The 16,325-nt window shown below is 40.7% G+C and overlaps 1 protein-coding gene across 3 annotated transcripts in view; it reads right to left on the bottom strand.

Annotated features, from left to right (window-relative positions):
• Window positions 1–7,317, bottom strand: part of ZNF410 (zinc finger protein 410) — a 43,845-nt gene extending 36,528 nt beyond the window's left edge. For 2 of the 3 annotated variants that reach the window (XM_069092187.1, XM_069092185.1), the window contains exon 1: window positions 7,175–7,317. The gene's annotated coding sequence lies outside the window, so the exon portion shown is untranslated. Of the gene's footprint in view, window positions 1–7,142 lie in introns of all 3 variants that reach the window. The other variant, XM_069092186.1, reaches the window with a different exon arrangement.
• Window positions 7,318–16,325: the final 9,008 nt, after the last annotated feature.

Genomic DNA, 16,325 nt, shown 5'->3' with positions numbered 1-16,325 from the left:
ATAGCTATTACTAGAAGGATGAATAAAAGAATTAGCCAAAAACCAAAATGTTCAGTGTAAATAAATCCAAGGAGAACTCAATAAATACTTGTTTGAATGAAATCCTTATTTTTCACCCTGTAGAAATAACATTTTACAAAATGTATATGAAAACACACTTCTAATTTTTTCTCACACAAAATTAACTGATTCTGGGGCAGCCAGGTAGCACATCGAGTAAGAGCACTGGCTCCAGTGTCAGGATGACCTGGAGATTGAATCCTGGGCTCAGGCATTTAGCACCCACCCAGAAACACCTGGTCGTGTAACCTTGAACAAGTTACTTAACCCCAATTGCTAAAAAAAAAAAAATTAACTGATTCCCTGAGTCTGCCTTTCACAACACTCTCACTCTCTCTTTCACATTCTTCCCCCATTTCTACCCTTGCATGCAATGATCCTATAACAAAAATTAATCCATAGAAGTAAAAATCCAGCTTGGCAACATACCTTTCAGTTGCTTCTTCTATCTTACCTTGTCCTCTTTCTCCTTGTACTTACTTCCTACCCTGTGTTTTACCTGGCATACTGCCTGGTTCCTTCTTTCACTACCTACCACTAAAATAAAGTCTGCTCCTGAGACAACTGAGTGGTTCTACCAGTACAGCTGTACATGTACTTGGCAGCAATAGGCATGCCTACTTCCTATTATCAGTCCTTCTAAACAAATCAAGGAAATAGATCCCAAACCTAAAAGAAATCAGGAAATGAGCTAAAAGATGCTTAATAAGCACTTCCTACCCTTTCTGTCCATTAGATTTTAACGGAAACTGATTTTAGGGCTTCTAGGACAGACTTACACTCTTCACCTAGTGAAAACTGGAACACTGAGAAGGAACAGTCAGTCATATTGTATTCTAAAAGTTAACAAACTTAGCTCTTTCAAGAATATAAAAAACAATCAGCATCTATAAACTAGGCCCATTGGATAGTGATTATTAAAAAAAATTACTGTCTTTTAACACACACACACACACACACACACACACACAAAACTAGCTGTGTGACTTTGGGCAATTCACTTAACCCCAATTGCCCTCCAAAAAAAAAATTACTGTCTATTCAATAAAACCATGATAAACTTTTTTTTAAAAGGTTTTACATTTAAATTAGTAACAAGATGGGGTGGCTAGGTGGCACAGTTAAGAGATTCCAGCCTTGGAGTCAAGAGAACCTGAGTTCAAATGCAGCCTCAGACACTTAACACTTACTAGTCATGTGATCTTGGGCAAGTCACTTAACCCCAATTGCCCTGCCTCCCCACCTCCAAAGAGCAAAAAAAAAAAAAAAATTAGTAACAAGATATAAATATTTCTAACTTGTCAGTTATTCCCTTTAAGTTCCTATCAGCTTTCTTTCTTCTTCTATATTCCTTTTTACTCTTTTACTTGTATAGTCACAATGTGTATTCTGCTCTGGTACTGTTTTTTTTTTGCACGACTTTATAAAGGTCTTCCTAACTTTATTTATATTTTTCATACTTACCCATCTTAGTTGCATTATAGCTTCCCATTATGATAATGTACAATAGTTAATCAATCCCTTAATTTTAGAAGTACAGGTCTATATTCATTGGCTTTTTGTACCTCCTCCATGAACCCCTTAAAAATCTTACCAAGTTTTTCTGTGTAAATTGTGTCTAGTATTTTATCCAATTCTATGCTATTTTGCTTGATATTACTTTAAATACTAAAATTAAGGTTGGGAATATCATCATTTTTACTTCACCAATTTTGCCCAGCCAGAATGTTCCCTTAATTATTTTTCTTCTTCGGTCATTTCAGCTTTACAAGTTTTGTCCTGTTGAAAGTCACATATATTTCTGTGTTCACTGGTGGGCCAAATTAAAAATGAATTGGATATTTCAAATTAACAATAACAATATTATCTTCACTATTAATTGAAGTTTTAAGATTAATAAGCTTTAAAAGGCACTAACTTTTGAGACAGTGTGCAAATGTAAACTTAATTTCCAAACATTTAAATGAAATTTTTAAAATTATCTTAACCTTTACTGAAAGTATTTTTTTCAGTCAAACAGGAAAAGCAGGCATGTATGGCTATAATCTGCATCACTGCAGAGAATATCCACAGCAATGGAGATCACAGATCCAACATACAACATTAGTATCTCTTAAAGCCTGCAACTTTACTGAATACATTTTCAATTAATTTTTGTTTGAGATAGCTGAGTTTTCTATCATGTCATCTGCAAATAATATTATGACATCTTCATTTTGTTGTTTATCACTCCATTTTTTTTCCTGTCTTATTCCAACTGTTAGCATTTGATATTGTGTCAGACAGAAGAGTTCAAAATAGGTACTCTCGTTTTATACCTTTTTAGATCCCAAAGTTGTCAGTGTTCTCTCCCTATTCAAATTATCATGCTCAATAAAATCTAAATCCCTCAACATCAGGGATTGTTTCATTTTTGTTTTTAATATCTCTACTACACAGTAAGTGCTTAATAAATGTTGAACCGAATCTCAAAGAAGAATAAAAACAGCAGAAATAGAAACCCATTGGATTACTCAGCCCTAACTTCCCAAAATCTTTTAAGTCAACTTAATTTAGTTCTCCCTACATCTATGAATACTTAAAAAAAAAAAAAGAGAGAACCTAAGAAAAATTAAGGCCTACATCTACTGACCAGATAGCTAAAGGCCATATGGCAGCCCTTCCACTATGACATCTACTCCTCCAAAAACATTTGCTGAGCCAAGCACAACAGTTGCCCTTAGCAGGATTCCAACCCTCCATGCTCTCCCTTTCTATCTGATACAATGAATAAAATGAATAACACAATAATGAATGTTTTTAATCTGTTGTTTGAGTTACAAAATAACAAAATCTTCACATATTAATGAATCTAAACCATACATAATAATAGTCAATTTTATATACAATTGATTCATAACAAGGAGATTTTGATCTTAATCTCCCTCCTTTTTCACTTTTTATCACTAAAGCATAGCTGTTTTCCCCTACTGCTTAGTTTATTAAGAGCAGTTATTAATAGCTTTATGACATGGTAGTAACCTATAAACTTCTTTCCTACCACCTAAGGCCCAATTCCTATCTGTCCTCCTTTCTACCTTTATACCCACCTAAAAAGGCCAGTCAAGGGCCAATAATCACATCAATACTGCTAGGGACATAAGACCAAAGTTAAGCATATTCTTAAATTTTGGTTTGGTTTCACTCACCATGCCAGATCTCTGTACTGTTACTGTTATTCAAGGAAATTTAGATACTAAAACAAAATTTCAGATTCTACAAAACTTTGCAATGAATTCGGTGGGAGAACAACAAAAGCCTTGAACTTAATTAAGTCTCAAATGGAACAGTCTTGACAATAATAGTTACAAAGTAAATGCATGAAACCAGGAGTGTTTCTTATCAATAACATCTAAAGAGCTCTTTTCTATTCTCTTAATTAAAGCCAAAGGCTAACTTTTGATAACTTGCATCCTTCTACAATATAATTCTATGTCTTGTTCATTTTAATCAATATCACCATCAAGTAACAGTAAATTGAAAAAAGGAGTAGTACTCTGTCAAAAAGCCTAAGGTCTCTTAACCAGAATCTTGACGGCCACTAATTGTGTGACCTGAACAAATTACTTATCTACGTGGACCTCATTCATCTTTGGAAAATGGTAATATCTATCACATCATAACTTTGAGTTATACTGAATAAAATCTAATAAAAAATAGTGTAAAATACTGCAAAATCCAATTAGTTAATAAAAATGAAATTAGAACCAGGTCAAGCACACTTCTTATTTAAAATGATCCAAATAATCAAGGTTACAACTGAGTGCAACAAACAGGGTTGTGCCATGGAAAGCACTACATCTGGATTAAATTCTACTACCTATTATCTATGTGACCTTTACATCTATATCCCCTCCCCATCTATAAAACTGGGATAATACCTGATTACCCTTCACTATCATTCTCTCAAGTTACTGTCCCTTTCACACTCAAACTCCCAGAAAATAACAGTTTATACTTACTGCCTCTACTTCTACTCTCACTCATTTCTCAATCCCTTGCAATTTTGCTTCTGGTCTCACAGCTGAACTAGAACTCCAATTACTAACTCTCTCCAAAATTACCAACTATCACTTAATTACCAAACTCAAAAGCTTTTTCTTCAATACTCATCCCTGCTTGACACCACCATAGCACATTCACTAGTTTGTCTGCATTTCTGTGAAAATGTTCTATTATATTTCTCTTTCTATCTGTCCAATGGATCTCTCTAGGGTCTTCATGTGGATGCACCTGTGTACTGTACTGGGCCTTCTTTTCTATCTTTACACTCTGCGATCTCAACTGCTTCCAAGGTTTCAACAATGACTTCCAGATCTATATATGCAGCCTTCATCTCTCTCCTTTCTCCAATTGCAAACATTAGATGTTAACAGACAAAACATGTCCAAAACAGAATCTTTCCCTTCAAACCCACTTCTCTTCTTAATTTCCTTATTTCTGTTAAAAGCGCCTTCTTCAGTCCCCCAGGTTTACAAGACACAGGAGTCACTTTTAGCTTTCCAACTCTACTCACACATACTCTTCCCCCACATCTAATCAGTGGCTAGGTCCTAAAATCTAGGAGATTTTATTCTTAATTCTTTTTACCCCTTGCTCTCATTTCCCCTCATCCAATCCCTTACATCACAACCACCTTAGTCTCAGTTGTGATTATCAGCTGTGGATGATTTCAGCTTCTTTATTGGTGTTCTCAAATCTAATTTCTTTTTTCTTTATTTTCCAAATAACTGCCAAGTTAGATATTCCTAAAGCACAGGTCTAACCCAAAGAGCAAGTCATTCCTCTGGCACAAACAAGAACCTTTAGTGGCTCTCCACTACCTTTTGTTTTTTCTGTTATTTTTTTGTATTTGCTCCACTTTTTCCACTAAGCTCGTAACTTTCCAGTTCCAGTTTCTTCCTAGATACTTTACTCCTCTCACAATCTACTTTTCAGCCTAACAGATTACTTGCTCATCCTTATATAAAGCATACACACTCCTGTCCCTGTGCTTTTACAGAGGCAGCAGCCCTTGCCTGGGATATTCTCCCTCCTCCTTACCTTTTGGGTGCCATTGCTCCCTTCAAGATTCACCTCCCTGAAGAAGTCTCTCCTAATTACCCCAGTTGTTAGTGCTCCCCCAATCACTGTGTTTATATGTTAATTTTTATATATACTGCATTTACTTGTGTGTGAAAATGTTGTACCTCACCAAATAAGGTTTCCTGAGGACAGGAACTGCCTCAATTTTGCATCTACAATGCCTACCTAGCATACAGCAGGCATTAAAATAATAAATAAGTCAACAATGGTCCTCAACATAAAGAATAAAATTTAAAAATTTGCTTAATAGTCACATATTAATATATAGCAATGTGTTTGCTAAAATTGCTAACATAAAATCTGAATAATGATATACTAATAGCTTGCCCCCTGATTTAAGAGGTCACTTGGACAATTCTCTAACCACTGCCTAGTCTGTGGCTTTGCCCCTTTCAGTTCTCTCTGTACATGGTTGGGCCACAGGAATTGATATCAACATTAATCTGTATTTTAACAGATTAAGACACAAATCCTACTAATGCTAGGGCATCTTGCAGACAAAACATTTTCAAAAGAAAAAAACATGATAATATAGCAAATCGATAATATCCAAATCTTTGTATAGAGTAGTACTTTAAAAGATCAACAAATTCCACTGATAATTATGGAGTACTTGATACTACCATAATGTCAAAACCACTGAATTTTAGAGTTGCAAAGGCCCGCATAAAGTTCAACCTATACTGTTTGGTCCAACACATTTAGAACAATTCAATTTGGGAGGTGGATCAATCACCATACTTGACAGATAAGAAAATTTAAAGACACAAAATGTCACCTAGCCATTTAGAGGCAAGCTTAACTCTCCTGAGTCCCAGAACCTTCCTTTATACTATAGAGTAGCACTAGAGTGGTCTCTTTCAACTACAAAACAAATGCCCCCACTTTTAAAATAAAGAAATTACTTTTTATTCTCCATATTTATGACATAGGTAAATACAACACAGATATTTATAGAATCATAACTTTAGAGCAGAAAGGGACCTTCAAGGCCATAGGGCCCCCTCATTTTACACTTAAGGAAACAGACGCAGAAAGATTAAGTGATTTACCCACCCAGCTAATGAAAATGTTGGAGCTGGAGTCCTAATCCAATGCCATGGCCACTGCACCAGGGGGATTATTCATTTGAATTATCAGAAACCAACTCTATCAAAAATAAGGACTAAAATCCTCAACTTCATTCAGGTATTTCCAATTTAAAACTGTCCAAGATTAACTTCCAGCCCGGAATAAGAAACGGATGAAATGGGTTGAAATTTTTGGTGCCTTGGAATCTAAGGGGAACTTTCTTTAAAGAAGAAAAATTAACAGTACCTCTCATTTCTTTTCTTGTAGGAGGTGGAACAAAACTCAATCAGAGACTGTGGACTTCGAATGAACTAAATGAATGGGGCCTATCAGTACAAAAGGCAGGTAGGAGGGTTAAAACCTTGAGCCACCCCTGCCCCTTTCCTTTCCCGTTCTCCGGAATGACTGCGATAGGCGGTCGCAGCCGGCCGGCTCGCCCTCCGGCACGGATCTCCCCTCGGTGGTCCCCAACTCGGGGCGGGGAGGCCGAGGGCAGACTGGCATGATGACACGTCCTGACGGTCACGGCCTCTGCCAGGCGGGCATGACCACCCGCCTCCATTTTTTACAGGGCCCTAGGACCAGGAGCTCATCCCAGGGAGGGGGAGGCCGGGTACGCCCGAGGATAATAAGCCAGCGTCGCCCCCAGAGACCCCGCCGGACATCTCGGGGCTCCTTGTCGCCACCCGGCTCTCCCGTGGAAGAGGCCTGAGGCCTGACTGCGGCCACGACGGCCTCGGACAAGAAGCCCCCCCAGACCGGTGCTGACTCCTGGGAAGGGGGGGGGGGGCAGCTTCCCTCTCCCCTCCCACTCTCCCTTCAGAGACCCGGAGCGGCGCCGCCCGCATGTGCACCGGCTGGGCCCCGCCCCGCAAGTTGGTGCTGACCTGGACCGGACGCAGACAATCCCCGCTCTCACCTTCTCGTCCTGGGCGGCCAGCAGTCCCTGGTCCCTGAGTCTGTCCAGAAGCGGGGCTTCCGGCTCCCGCCGGAAGCGGTTCTAGCGCGGGACAGGAAGTTTGAGCCTCCCCCCCTTCCCCCTCCCCGCCCCGCAGCAGACAACATCATGCCACGCAGGGGAGGAGACCCCGTCGAGGCTGTGACAGGCGTCCTTCAAAGGGGCTGGGTCATTGGTTGGAGGCGGGGCGTCGGGGGCGGGCTCTAACCCCCAACATCCAATGAGTCGCTAGGTCTTGCCTTTTCTACCCATTCACTACATCTGTGCTCAAAACAGCGTCTTGGAGTCTGGTATGTGGCAGGTACCAACGGTACAAATGAGGAAACTGAGGCAGCCAGAGGTTAAGTGACTGACTTAGCGTCACATGGCCAATAAGTGTCCGAGGCAGAATGTGAATTTAAGTCTTGCTAATACCAAGTACGGTGGTCTTACCCTCTGGGCCACCTAGCATCACTATCTGCTAAGTACTGGAGACAGAAAAAGCAAAGCAAAGCAGTCTGTCCCCCGCCTCAAGGAGCCCCATTTTAATGGGGGAGACCACACAAGGTTTCAGCTGCAAGTCACTTGTATGAAACTTATTCAGCAGCGATAATTGCTGACTTTTTAAAAGTGCTTTATAGCACCTTCTGTTTCTATATCTTTTTTGTTGTTCTTTCCACAAGAACTCCGTGAACTAGGAAGGGCAGAAAGTTTCACATACATTTTACAGATGAGGAACAGAGATTAAATAATACGTCCAGGATTGTGCAGCTATTAAGTATTTAAAGCAGAAATGAACTTTAGGTCTCAATTCCAGACGCGGTTCAGAATTTTGTGAATATGGTTTCCTACAAATCACAATGTGTTGGAGCTAGAAATGTATTAAAGCTCATCCCGATAAACTCCATCATTTTACAGATGAGAAAACAGGCACTAAAAGATTTAAGGGAATTGCTGAAGATAAAGCATGCCTTAAGTACTGCAACTAAGACCTGGTTCTACAGGTACTGACAAGCTAATTGTTTGTTTTTCCTTCTACACTTTTCTGAGAGCACTAATAATTTTTTTTATTCTATAAAATAACTTATAGCCAAACTTATAGAAGTCCTGTGGATTGCTAATTTTAAGCAATAGAGCACTGGACTTGGATTAAAAATAACTGAGTTTAAGTCCTGGATCTGCCACTTACTTGCAAACAAATTATTTTACCTTCTGAGCTTCAATACGGCCTACATATCTCCAGCTTTTCATCTCTAACATTCTGTATTTCATTCTTAGCAAAAATCAGATTGATTTCCAAACTTCAGCATACTAAAAACAAAATATGCACAGCTTAATGAAAATACATCTCCGTGCAAATCTACATGCAAATGCTTCTGATTTTTTTTTTTAAAGAAGCTTTATTGATGCCTTTTGTTTTTATGCAACCCAAGCCCCAAAGCCCATTGGTGGAATTCTCTTCACTGGTGGAAATCAAAGACTCGCCTATGTGAGAGGTGGTGCACCACGACTGATGGGGTGACGGGACCCAGATCCCTACAAGGAAAAGAACATGTCTTTGAAAGCAACTCAGTCCCTGACTTTTCTCATACATTTCAGCAGCCCAGATCACTGGTCTCTTGCCCAAGGCATCTGGAAAACTCCAGTCTACCTGGATCACTTCAATTAGCTAACTTGACAGTTCTTTCACTGTACTCTCCACCCACCCCACACTTTTTTTTTTTTAAGTAATAGGGGTTAAGTAACTTGCTCAAGGTTACAGGGCCAGTTATTTTGTGTGGGTGTTAAGTATCTGAGGTCTGACTCTGGGGCAGACTCTGGGGCCTGGGGCTCTTACTCACACCCCACACTTCTTAAAGGTTCTTTGACCTACCCCAGACCACTTAAGTCCTTTCACTGTCACACCTGGGCCAACCCAGGGTATTTACCATTCCTTAATCCCATCCTCCCAGATCCTCTCTGTCTTTTTTTTTTGGTGTGTGTGTGTATAAGAATAAATCTCATCTCCATCAAAGTGGAGATTCACTAGGAATCTAGTCAGATCCTATTGGTGTTCAAATAAACCTTCCCACTTTGACTAGAAGGTTTCAATCTGTGAATTCTTTCCATTTAGCTCCCCTGTATCATGACATTTCAGGGTTCCCAGCAATCCCAAAGCAAGTCAGCATGGCTCCCAGTACCCAAAACTGTATCAACACCACCTACCAACAGTTGGAGGAAGCAGGATAGAGGAAAGATTTCATAAGTCTCTTTGGGCTCTCTAGTCTCTTCTGTTTTTCCAATACAATCAACTAAACATTTATTAAGCACCTGCAGTGCTGGGCACTATGCTAAGTACTGGGGATACAATTCATAAAAAGATAGTCCCAGCCCTCAAGGAGTTCCAAATCCAAGGTCCAGCCTGCTTTTACAGACAGTTGTGGAACAATCTACATTGAAGGAGGTGGGATAAGTATCATCTCAGCTCTTCCCCATCACAGCACCATTGGAGATTAGATTAGAGCTCAGGCTATGAGAGGGGAGACAGTGCTGTGTTGCTGTTGAAGCCTTTCAGTGGTGTCTGACTCTTCATGACCTCATTTAGGGTTTTCTTGGCAAAGATACTTGAGTAGTTTGTCATTTTCATCTCTAGCTCATTTTACAAATGAGGAAACTGAGGCAAACAGACTGAAGTAACTTGCCCAGGGTCACAGTAGTGTTTGAGGCCTGATTTGAACTCATGAAGTTGAGTCTTCCTCATTCCAAGCAGAGTACTCTATCTACTTCACCACCTAGCTGAAGAGGGTACCCACTAAGAGGGTTATACCAACACGCCAGGTCCTGTCAAATGAATGCAACTCAAGTCTTCTCAGCCAAAGAAAAGTAAAATTTATTAAATGTTTGCATTAGATGCAGAGTAAGTCTGTGTTATGTCATTCTATGGCACTGTCACTCTTCTATGGCGCTCTCACATGGAGTGAGATAGGGTCTTATATACAGAAGGTTGTGGGAGGAATCTAGGAATGGTCTAGAGGTAGAGTTTGGGGAAGAGTCTTCAGGAGGAGTTAATGAGGTCAATGAGTGATTAAGGGTGGGAGGTAGATGAACAATGGAAGGCTAGGCTAGTAACTAGGCTAGTAGTTAGCAGTTAGTAAAATGCCTCTTCAAGTGAGACAATTTAATCAAGAGTCCAAGGGAGGTTCCCAGAGCCTGTACCTCAAGGACTCATAGCTGCCCCACAGACAGTTCTAACCTTATGCAAATTCACATTAAGCAAATTCAGCTGTATTAAAGAATTTTGAAAGAAATTCGAAATGCCCAAAAACACCAATCTCAACTTTACTATGCAATAACTATCCTGTTTCTCTCTGCTCCTGCCCCTCAGTTCAGTGCTCCCAGGCCTGTCCACTCTCTCCTAAAGAAAAAAAAAAGGCTCCAAGTGAAAGCAGAAGAAAGGAGGCAGAGAGACAGCCACCACTGCTGCTGCAGCTGTGACCTCCAGCCCCTTTCTGCCAACCTACCTGAATGTCTGGCCCTAAGGTGTCTGTCTTCCCTTTGGCTACTACGTATCTGTCCTAGGCTCTGCCTGTCCCCTTTCTCTCCTGTCTTTGTCTGACCCCCACTTATCTGCCTAGCCCCCATGTGCCCTTGGACCATGTGCCATCCCCCTTCCTCCATGGGTCTAAGACCTAGGGCAAATTTGAATTACAGTAGAGGTCTGCCAGGGGAAAAAACTGTCCATAGTCTTTAACTGGTACGATTAGGCTAAATGAGATTTCACCCTGTCCTGAAGTCTGACTGTGCACAGTACCCAAAAGTCTAGCAAGATTAAAATATGGGGTCACTCAGACTATATTTTGTCCAGTGGCCTAGATAAAGTTTGGGGTTGCTAGTAATGGGGTGCTTGGGATCTATATCTGTAACAGCAATTTGTAAAACCAATTGGCAACATCAGTCTGTAACATCAATTTGTAAAACCAGCTTGTACAATTGTAGCTGCAATTTGTATTGTAAAATTGTAATAGCAATTTGTAAAACCAGTCTGTAAAATCCCTTTCCCAGCCTCAAACTCTGCCCCTTCCCCTTATCTGCACTCTGCCTAGGCAACAACTTGTGACTCCTTTGTTCTTGCTTAATCTCCTCAGTCTCCTCCTGTCTGGCCCAAATCTCATCTCCAAATTAAACTCCTCAAACTTTTATCTATGCACTGAAGTCACAAGTTCCTCTCAGTCAGCCCTAACTTTTATCTATGCACTGAAGCTCCTTATATCCATCCGGTCAGCCCTGACAATGGCAGCCCTACCCTTTAAAAGTAAAAGCCTGTGCCCCCTTTCACTTGCAGGTCCCTTAAGGATCCTTGCCTGCTATAAAGCCTATAATAAACTTTTTCAACTCTGACTCCAAGTAAGGCTGAGTTGAATTCTTTCCAGACTAAATCACAGGTTCTGGTCTTAGATAAGAACAGAGTTCCTGCTGAACCTATTGGGAGCCCTCCCTCATCATATGGAACCCTGAAATGTCAGGGTACAGGGTGGCATTCATCTGGAAAGAATTCACACACTCAAACTGTCTTCCAGTTGAAGTAGCAAGGTTTATTTTAATGCCGATAGGAGGGACATTCTCAAGGAATCTGCAACTTATTAGGGGTGAGACTGACACATACAGAAAAGGGACAGTGAAAAGATCTGGATGGGATTGAGGAGTGGTAAATAGCCTTGGGTGAGTGAGGTGCAATAGTGAAAGGGATAAAGTAGCCTGGGGTGGGTCAACTGACCCCCTCTCTAATACAGTGGATCCCAAACCTTCCTTATGTCCTGAGATACCCCCTCCTTTCAGTGCCTTATTTTTATAAGGTTTAATATCAGATTTGTTACCTGAACATTCTAACTTGTTCTCCTTTGAAGCCCACATCATCTATTTCTTTTGCCCTATAAAATCCTATTAAAGGGATATATACAAGTCTTTTGAAAAAATTTTATTTATTTATTTTTTAGTTTTCAACATTCATTTCCACAAGATTTTGAATTGCACATTTTCTCCCTGGCTCTCCTCCAGGCCTAACCCCAAGATAGCAAGCCTACTGAATACCCCTTTCCCCAATCCATTCTCTTTTATGTCCTCCCCCACTCCCCCCTTGCTTTCTTGTAGAGCAAGATGGAGTTCTTTTTGTTTGTTTGTTTATTTTTGTTTTTTTTTTTTCATTTTTCAAATGCTTTATTAACTTTGGATTTACATCATTCATTTCCTCCAGATTTTGAGTTACAAATTTTCTCCCATTTTTCCCCTATCCACTGCTCCAAAATAGCAGTCCCACAGGATATCCCCTCCTCCAATCTGCTCTCTCCCATATTCTTTCCCATACCCCTTTCGAATTTTCTAGTAGATCTCTATGCCTCAGTGCCTGTATATCTTATTTCCCAATTACAGGTAAAACAGTATTAATAATAGTATATATATATATATATATATATATATATATATATACAGTATAAATATATATTTGAATATTTGATTTTAAAACTTTGAATTCCAGATTCATTCCCTTCCTCCCTTGTCACCCACCCTTACTGGGAAGATAAACAGTTCAGTATAGGTTGTACATGTGTGGCTAATGCAAAACAATAACATAGTAGATATATTGTAAAAGACTGACTATATTTCCCTCCCTCCTATCCTACCTCCCACTTGTTCTATTCTCTACTTTGATCCCATCCCTTTTCAAAAGTGGGTGTTTCCACCTTCCCTCCCCCCTAGCCTGCCCTCCCTTCCATCATCCCCCCTCTCATCCCCTTCCCCCGCCATACTTTCCTGGAGAGTGAGAAACCCTATTTAGTGTGTATTTCATTCCCTCCTCAAGCCAAATTCAATGAGAATAAGGTTGACCTATTCCCTTTTGCCTTCCTGTTCTTCCCCTCCATTGTAACCATTCTCCCTTGCCTCTTCTATATGAGATAGTTTACCCCCTTCTGTCTCTCCCCATCTCCTCTCATTATATCCCTCTCTCACCTCTTAATTTCACCTTTTAAGTATCATCCCTTCCTGTTAAATTGGTCCTGTGCCCTCTATCTATGTATACCTATAAACATATATAAACACACACCTCCACCCTAGACTGCAATCCAGATCTAAGCAGGTTAAAGCAAGAGCAATTACCCCTCAGACTGGTTGCTTGGTCCCCCTACACTCTGCAGGTCAGGAGCTGAAGCAGCCAAGTGGCACTGGCCGGCTCTGCTGGTGTCGCAGCGGTTTGCCCCCCGGGGGCAAAAGCCATGCACTCCCACTTACTGGGTCTCAAAGTCCAGACTGCACTGACCTCTCACTTTGTCCTTAGCACCTATGTGTTGATAAATCTGGAAATGGCTACAGCTGCTGCCGGATCTGGAGTCCCTCTGGCCAGGGGCTGGTCAGGCCCACCCTGGGCCCAAAGTGGAGCTGGGCTGGGCTCCCAGAGCACTGAGCTGGCGGATTTCTGCCGGCTTGCCGGGCTGTCCTCAGAGGGAAGTTAGCTTCTCTGTGTCATTTTGTGGGTTCTGCAGCTCTAAAGTTTGTTTAGAGTCCCCTTTTTACATGGATTGGGGAAGGTGGAAGCAGGAGCAGCAGGGAGGTCCTGCTTCTACTTCATCTTGACTGCAAGATGGATTTCTATACCCCATTGCCTGTATATCTTATTTCCCAGTTGCATGTAAAAAAACAATTTTTAACATTTTGTTTTTTAAAACTTTAAGTTCCAGGGGCGGCCGGGTGGCTCAGCGAGTAGGAGCACCGGCTCCAGTGTTGGGACGACCTGGACGACCTGGAGATCGAATCCCGGGCTCAGACACTCAGCACCACACCCAGAAATAACTGGCCGTGTAGCCTTGAGCAAGTTACTTAACCCCGATTGCTTAAAAAAAAAAAAAAAACTTTAAGTTCCAGATTCTTTCCCTTCTTCTTTCCTCACCTATCCACACTGGGAAGACAAGCAATTCAATATAGGTTGTACATGTGTAGTTACGTAAAACATTTCCATAGTAGTTATATTTTGAAAGACTAACTATATTTCCCTCTATCCTATCCCACCCCCCACTTTCTCTATTTTCTCCTTTGACCCAGTCCCTTTTCAAAAGTGTTTGCTTTTAACTACCCTCTCCCTGAATTTGCCCTGCCTTCCATTATTCCCCCTGTTATGCCATTCACCCCTACTTTCCTATAGGGTAAGATACCTAATGGTATCTTGGTAATGGTATACACAATTCTTTATGTAACACACACACACACACACACACACACACACACACACAAATCTGAATGGAATAAAAGTGAAAACTTCTCAGGTAACATTCCAGAAATCTGAATAGAATTTTAATAAAGTACCAAAGACTTAGTAACTTGGGCTGGCACCCAACCCTTGCCTTGCTTCCCTGGTCATAAGCTGAAATTGTGTTTTTTTGGGTTTTTTTTGCCTTTTGGAGGGCAACTGGGGTTAAGTAACTTGCCCAAGGTTATAGGGCTAGTTTTTTTGTGTGTGTGGGTGTTAAGTGTCTGAGGCCAGAACCGAACTCCGGGGTTGGAGCTCTTACTCACTGTGCCACCTAGCTGCCCTGAGTTTTTGCTAAGCTTAGCTAAGCATAGGAGGGGAAAGCACAAACCCTGCAAATCTAACCACAGGCGCAAATGTTCCAGACTTGTTTCCACTGACCACCAGCTGACCTATACAAATATAAAATCAGAACTCTGGGCAGGTCACCATGTCCTAAAATTTCCATGACTCATAAAATATTGTCTGCTTTCATATCTAAGTTGATACTAATGACATATTTGTCTGTTTTCATGTCCGCTAGACATGTGCCTTCTGCTTTTTGGTATTACTGACATTTTATCTGCAAATGCCAGCAGATTCTTTTGTGGTTAGATTGTGTGCCTCAGTTCCTGATTAACAGGAACAGGACAGGACAAAGTAGGGAGAGAAGGGCTGGTCTTTTGGGTATATAACCAAGCTTTGCATTTTGTATTTTGCCTCTCCTACTAGACTGCCTCTAGTAGCAAGAGTGCCCTTCTTGCAAGAAGAAATAATTAAATAAATCCTTCCTGTCTCTACTTGGAGATATCTTTGCTTATTTTATTTTGGGCAAGGGTCATTCTTGTCCCACAAAAATGTTTAATTAAAAATGTTTATTCATGAACAATTTTAAAAAATTGAAACTAGTTAACTAAAATAATTACAGGTACGCAGATGAGGCATTGGCCGCCTAATTCTCTCCAGGCTCTCTCCCTAGATGGAGCTGGCTCACTCATCCTGTCCATACCTAATCCAGCAGGTTGGGGTGGTCATTCCAAAGGGATGGCCACACTATTACTGCTTATCTTCAGGGTCCTAACAATAGCCCTTCTGATGGGGAGGAGATAGACTCCTACAACTTGCTTTGCTTCTCATTTATACAAAGGAGTCAAAATGACACCGTCGGCTCTTAAACACTAAATATTTATTAATCAAGAAAGCAAAGAGCAAAAAAATCATAAAGTAACATTTTCAAGAGAAAGAAAAATCAGGAATAGTCAAAATATAACATTGTACCTTCTAATGGTAATGGGAATTTGAAGATCTTCCCTGTCCCTTAATAAGCCCAATGGAATTTGAAGACCTTCCCTCCTTTGAAAATAAACTCTGCCCCCTAATAAGCTGAATGTAGTTACATGGAGCCTGTTGTGAGAAGAGTTTTCTGAAGGGTGGAGCAAATCCCATAAGAAGTTGGGAGTCAGAGCCAGATACATGGTAGGAGAAAAAGGACACTCAGGTAAGAAATCATTCAGGCTTGTGAGTAAAGGTATTGTATTGGTTTGTGGGACGGCTAAAGGATGCTGTGGCTCTCTGTGCTGTTGTGGCTTATTAACTTCTTTGCTACTATAATGGAATTGACTTACTCGTTTTGGGATTTGGTTTTCTAATGTCTGAATAAATATTTTGATTCTGTCTTCTTCATGGGGAATCTGTTATATTTTGCTATCAAGCACCATGTGGGTATATTTATAGTGATCATGGCTGCTGTAAATATTGCATTGGTGCTACACACTGCAATTCTGTGTCCTGCTCCCAAAAGTAACCAAAGAATAAGTATCCATAATTCTTGTAATTTTCCTAATTTTAAACACTTTGAAAACCCCTCAGGTCAAGATG

This window comes from Petaurus breviceps, unplaced genomic scaffold (genome assembly GCF_028583685.1).
Source record: "Petaurus breviceps papuanus isolate PSGF00001 unplaced genomic scaffold, PetGlider_PUasm1.0 189, whole genome shotgun sequence".
Classification (NCBI taxonomy): Eukaryota; Metazoa; Chordata; class Mammalia; order Diprotodontia; family Petauridae; genus Petaurus; species Petaurus breviceps.
Note: the sequence above shows the minus strand (reverse complement) of the source record. Positions and strands in the feature narration are given on the sequence as shown.